Genomic DNA, 6,000 nt, shown 5'->3' on the forward strand with positions numbered 1-6,000 from the left:
TCTCAGGTCAGATTTCTTCATGCGAGCATTTCGGCTTTAAATATTAGTGACAGGCTTTTCTTTAGACATTTCATCTAAATGACAGTAAACATTAGGATTGCCCTCCTTCACTTCAATCTGACCTTGGACTCTTGGGCCCTTTTGAAATTGCCTACTTATTTCTGTCATCAAGTTTATACCACTCAGACATAAAAATAGCATTACTGATTGCTTTTCTTACTCTAAAGCCTAGTACTTTTGCTTTCATCTGTTATAAACAAGTTTTGAAGATTACTGGGCTATTAAGTTAGAATAAACAAAATTTTTAAAAATGATTCAAAGCTGTTTGTGATGAGTGGAATTTATTTTGCTCCTTGATAAGGTGCAAGAGTACAAGTTAGGTGTATACCTTCACTCATCATTAAAAAGTGCCCTCTATGTAACGTAAAAGTCATCACACAACTTAGATTTAGAGAACTTTTTTTCTATAAAGAGTGCTTTTCAATGGAAAACACACTCAAATATCTGCTGGAAATAAGAACAATTTTCTATCTGTCTGTCCCTGAGTGTCACTGTGGAGTTAGGTTAACTTTGCTAAAATGTATAGGGATTCTTCATTCCTATGACTTAGTATCCTAATTTTGTAGTCTACCAGTTTGACCACTGCACAAGCATATATACACTCTATACATTCAAAAGTAAGCATATATACACTCAAAAGTAAATGTTCTTAATAGTAATAACGGTGGAGAAATTTCTGTGCTCAAGGAAATCAAGTTGGCATCATGTTAATTGCATCTGAGGAAAAAAAATCCTGCATTTTTAGGTGGGACACAGACAAATTCACATTCAGGTTTCCAAGACTGCCACATGTATATTTCCAATATTAATAAAAAGGGATAAAAATATTCTTGTATCAGAGTCTTCGTACAGTTCCAGAGTTGTCCTCTGTGACTGGCTTTTGAGAAGGCAATGAGGGTTGTTTGTTAAGAAAGCACATTCATTTAACATCTGAAAACTTTGTATCTGGACATATTTAAAATTGAACCAAGAAATTTAGGTTCCTATGAGTATATTTTTAACCAACACAAATTTGGAATTCCTCAGTGTGTCCAAACATTAAATGGTAGTACAGTAATGCCTAAGAAAGGGCAGGGTTTTTCAGGATATGCAAACCTAGGCAAGCAAGAAATTGGGACATGTGGGCCCAAATTCAGGCTACATGGACTCAAACAGTTTCTGCTTCTATTCCAGGACTACCAGGCAGTGAAAGGACATAATTTATGAGGAATGGTTACAGACATTTTCTCAATTAATAAAGTAGCCAGGCCACATAGTGCTATGTTGCCCTACATAAAAGGAGCTATTTTTCCTGAGAACAATTAATTTCCTCATTTACTTCTTCATCTGCATTTCTGTAGTGAATTTGAACACAAACTTGTAACTTCCTAGAATCCTATATAATCATGCATAATAATTTATGGTGAAGCAGCTAAAGGAAGTTTCTTGCTTCACATTGTTCTTAAAATAAATTATGCTAAAAGACCATAAACACTGATCCCCTCTCATATTGCAAAGGGGGCCCTTAAAATGAAACAAGCAACATCTAATTTAAGCATAAATAATCTATAAATGGAAATTGCCTGCAGTGTATACTTATTGCAGGATCTTCCTGTTAAGTGGTAATAATGGGTATGGTAAGGGGGATCACAGAACCAATAGTGCTGATGCTCATCCCAGCCATTTTCTTTACAGGACTCTGTGATATCCTCTCAGATTTACCAGTGTGCCTCATTAATTTCATTCAGGAAATCCTGTAAAGAAATATGAGATGAGCCTGATGCATCTCACGGACAGGGAGTCAGCTGTATGTGCTCTTCAGCTGAGCTACACACAGATAGTAACTTCAGTGAAGCATAAGCTTTGCTGAGCAGGTACAGCTCGTATGCAGTTGATATATCTGGGATGTGCCAGACCCATGCATATGGACCATACACTCAAAATATGCATATTCAAAATGTGACCATTTGATATGGGTATATGACATCCAGAAGGTTGATCCAAAAAAGTAGCAGGAAAAACATTTCTGCTACTAAGGTTGAAGAAGGGACCTGTGCATGTGGTAGGCTCTATGATTACACTTCCCTAAGTAAAACGACTCAGTCAAAAAAATATCAATAAAGAATAAAAATAAAGAAAAGAATAAATAAAGAATTAATAACTAGACAAATAATTAAGCTGATCATAAATAACCTTTTCCTTAAGCTTTTACATGTGAAAGCACCTCATAAGTGCTCAAGCTCTTTAATTAATTTTTTTTAGTTGTATTTTTCACTGTAAAACACATTCTGTGATCTGTCTTAGTTGATAGAGTAAGTGAACAGTAATTTTTTGTAAGAAGAGGTTACCAAGACTGGTACCAAGACCACATTAAAGTTTAGTAACAATTTAAAATCCCAGTTTTGGGGTGCATTACCTGATACTTTTTGTTTGAGATTTGGATCTTTGTGGGGGTTTTTTCTGTTGTTAGTTGGTTTGTTGTGTGTGTTTGTTTCTTTGTTTGTACTGGGAAGAAGTAATTTGGGGTTGGGTAATAAAAAAATTTTAGGTCACTTTTGTTCACCTAGAATTTAACTTGCTTACTCCTGTTTAGGATTACAGTGGTAGTACACACACATTATGGTTACTCAAGAGCATATACTGTTCCTACTCTATATTTTCAAGTATCACAGTCCCTGCCTGAGTTGCTCTAATCCCTATTCCCTCTGCTTTACCTCATCATAAGGCAAGGAAAGTCAAGCAATAACACTATCACAGTAATATACTAGAGATTCCAGCTGTTCATAAAGAAAATTTTTATGAAAGCAGATGAACAGGTTGTATGATACCAGCTCCAGTTATCAAGGTCCTATGGGAGTCCTATTGGTCAGTATCAGACATGCCATTGCAAGGTGCTTCACAGCTTTTAATCAGGAGTAATAGATGTAATGAATAATATCAGGTTTCCAATTAAGAGAATGCCTTCTTGCTACAGGTGGTTTTTCTGGTGGTTGGCACTTGCTTTGACGGACTGATAGACACCGCAGCTCAGAGAATGTACATGTGTTCTGTAAGCAGCCTGAACTAGCAGGCATCAATTTTGCTATGATACCTTATACCATTTATTTATTTGAGTGAGAATGAAAAAACCAATATATCCTGCAAATGGCAACAGTATGTATTACTGATTAACAACTGTAAGGTAAAAAAAGAAAACAGAAGAGTTACACTGACTGGAAAAAAAGCTATCTAGAATTTTGAAAGTTATATTTCTAACTTCTAAACAGAATTTTGTGATAAAGAACAGAGTAAATGTCACTTTCTGAAACTCACTTTCAATAACCATTGTCAGAATCCAGAAAATATACAAATAAAGAACCAAATATCAGAAACTTGCATTTATTCTCCTTATATTTAACTGAAGCAGAGTTCAAGCAATTCTTTTCCTTTGTCACCTTATGGCAAGAAGAGCATATAGGCAAAAGGAGCCAAGATTTGTACTTTAGAGAACAAGGTCACAACTTGCTTGCCTTGTACAAAGAACTTTTTTAGTATCTGCTATTCACTGATTCATCAAAAGTTGTGGGACTCCAGTAATGTAATTAGTACATAGCATATAAACAACAAATTATATTGGGCTGAGACAGGAGCAGCAGAAGGAAGTGGATATCATCAGTCAGAAAGTTCCATCTTACATCCCACTATCCTTTTTTCCTTCTAAAATCCTTACTCTTTTGAGGGCAAATAAATTTCTCTCCATGCCTAATCTTCATAAGGTACAAGTTAACTCATCTAATGCCATCTGTGAAGAAAAAGAGGTGAAAGCACAAAAGGTGTCACCAGCATATTGATTAAACCCACCCTACTTTTTATGCTCTCTTCTTTCACTTCATTCTTACCTGATAATAACCAAACTACGACTCTGATAATCTTAGAGGGCACAGGGGAATTGTTTCATGTTCTCCATTGAAAACGTGAAATTGTCTTTCTTTGCTAGCATCTAGTATTATCTATACAGAATTTTGCAATACTGAGCTTAATTGGCACAGCTCTGAAAATCAGTATAGGGTCCTAACTTCTGCTCATTAGAGGGAAAAATTGTAAACTGACAACACAAGCATAATTTCTGTAAATATCAAGGCCTAATAAACAATGTATCTATTTAACAGGTGCTATGGAGCTTCAAATTACTGCAGCAGCTCGCATTGCTGTCTTTAACAAAATGGAGATGTGTGAGAGAGCAAATATGAAATATTAGACTGAGTTAAAAAGTCCCTTCTGAAACTGTTCTCTTGACAAGTCAATTATGAAAGCACAAACATGATATGTTTCTAAAACAAGCATCATTATCACTGATTATTTATCTTGGAGTTAAACAAGGACACCACAGGCACCATAAAGAATACAAATTAAAAACTTCTTTCTTTCACATCACTGCTTCAGGTACAGGCCTTGCTTGCTACTGTGAATATCACCTGAGACCCAATCCTGCTTTTTTTTTTTTTTATATGGATTGAGGTGGTGATTTATAAACTGTGGGCTCCTTATTCTGCTGTATGGGCTTCTTTGGCTTTTTTTGTTTTTCTACTGTTCTCTTTTGGAATAATTTCCAAATCAATACTAACATAACACATGTACCTCTAATGTCTATGTGTGTCTGCAGAACCACTAGTGAAAAAAAATTCACATATCAAAGTGATCCTCAGCAGATATTTTCCTTCTACCTTTAAAAACTGACAGCTTTAATTATTACTGATAACAATGAATGAGACAATAGATGAATGGACAGTGAAATGAAGAAGTACAGTAATTCTTGTGTTGATTTCTTCAAACAGTCCTATTAAGAAGCATATATTAAACTTGACAGTAATGTTACAGATAAAATGTGGACTATATATTTGGTGTGGACCTCTGGTTAATTAACAGTTGGTGAGTCCATTCTCTCCTACACACAACCATGCAAAAAATGGCACAGAAAGAAAAGATTTTCTTATATACTTTTTACAAAATTCAGCTAATAAGGGAATTTCTTCAAATACCACACATATATATTGAAAACAGCAGTAGCAAACAACGTAGATTTTATTCCTGAATCATCAGAATCTGAGATGCTCAGAATCTTATGAGACCTGCTCTTCCTGAGTCTGAATATCACCAGATTTTTCTTCCTAGGAAACAAGGTCATTTCTACAAAATGCTTGGAATTGATGTTGCATACCTTGATTATAAAATGATCTGATTTTTTGAGGAAGACTACTACATTAAGACATCACATTAAGAGTGAGAAACCAGATATCAGATTTAACGATGTTAAAAAGAAAAAAATCACACCATCATCACAATCAGTCAGTACAAAATGGCTTTGAATTCCCCGTTCCATCTTTGACTCTACCTTAACAGCAAACCACAGGGAACAATCCAATTCCAAAATGTGGAAAAGATCATGTTGCCATGATTTATTATGGATAAAATTAAATGTTTTGCCAGCTTACCTGATTGAAAGAGAATGAAAAATCACTGCAAAGCCCAGCATCCAAAAATAATATAATATATGTCTCGTCCTGAAACAGTCCAGATTTCCATCCACAAAGCCTTATTAATTGATCGTAATTTCTGTATTCTCGGTGGAAAACACAGAGACCCTTCCAGAATCCTCTCTGCTTCTGCCTCCGCTTCCTGTTCTCAGTCACTCTATGGTACCCAACATATACGAGAAAACAGCTTGTTATGCGGAGGGGGGCCGGGGAGGGGGATGCAGGGGCGCAGTGACGAGCCCGCAGCACCTGACGTGGCAGCTCCACCTACTGGTGGCGATCCCGAGCGCGGAGCGAGCGCAGCCTCCCAGCCGGCTCCCCCCCGCTCTGCTCTGCCCTGCGCTCCCAACAGCTCTGGGGAGGGAGTTCCTGCAGGCAAGGGGCAGAGCAGACCGACAAAACCACGCTGATTATTGAAAAACCCTTTAAAATATCTTTTTCTTAAAAT

At 36.4% G+C, this 6,000-nt stretch overlaps 1 protein-coding gene across 3 annotated transcripts in view; it reads right to left on the bottom strand.

The window, feature by feature from the left end:
* Nucleotides 1–5,771, bottom strand: part of LOC104693916 (sodium channel protein type 2 subunit alpha-like) — a 70,602-nt gene extending 64,831 nt beyond the window's left edge. For all 3 annotated transcript variants that reach the window (XM_020584997.2, XM_010406863.4, XM_020584998.2), the window contains exon 1: nucleotides 5,511–5,771. The gene's annotated coding sequence lies outside the window, so the exon portion shown is untranslated. The remainder of the gene's footprint in view (nucleotides 1–5,510) is intronic.
* Between the last annotated feature and the right edge of the window lie 229 nt (nucleotides 5,772–6,000).

This window comes from Corvus cornix, chromosome 7 (genome assembly GCF_000738735.6).
Source record: "Corvus cornix cornix isolate S_Up_H32 chromosome 7, ASM73873v5, whole genome shotgun sequence".
Taxonomy (NCBI): domain Eukaryota; kingdom Metazoa; phylum Chordata; class Aves; order Passeriformes; family Corvidae; genus Corvus; species Corvus cornix.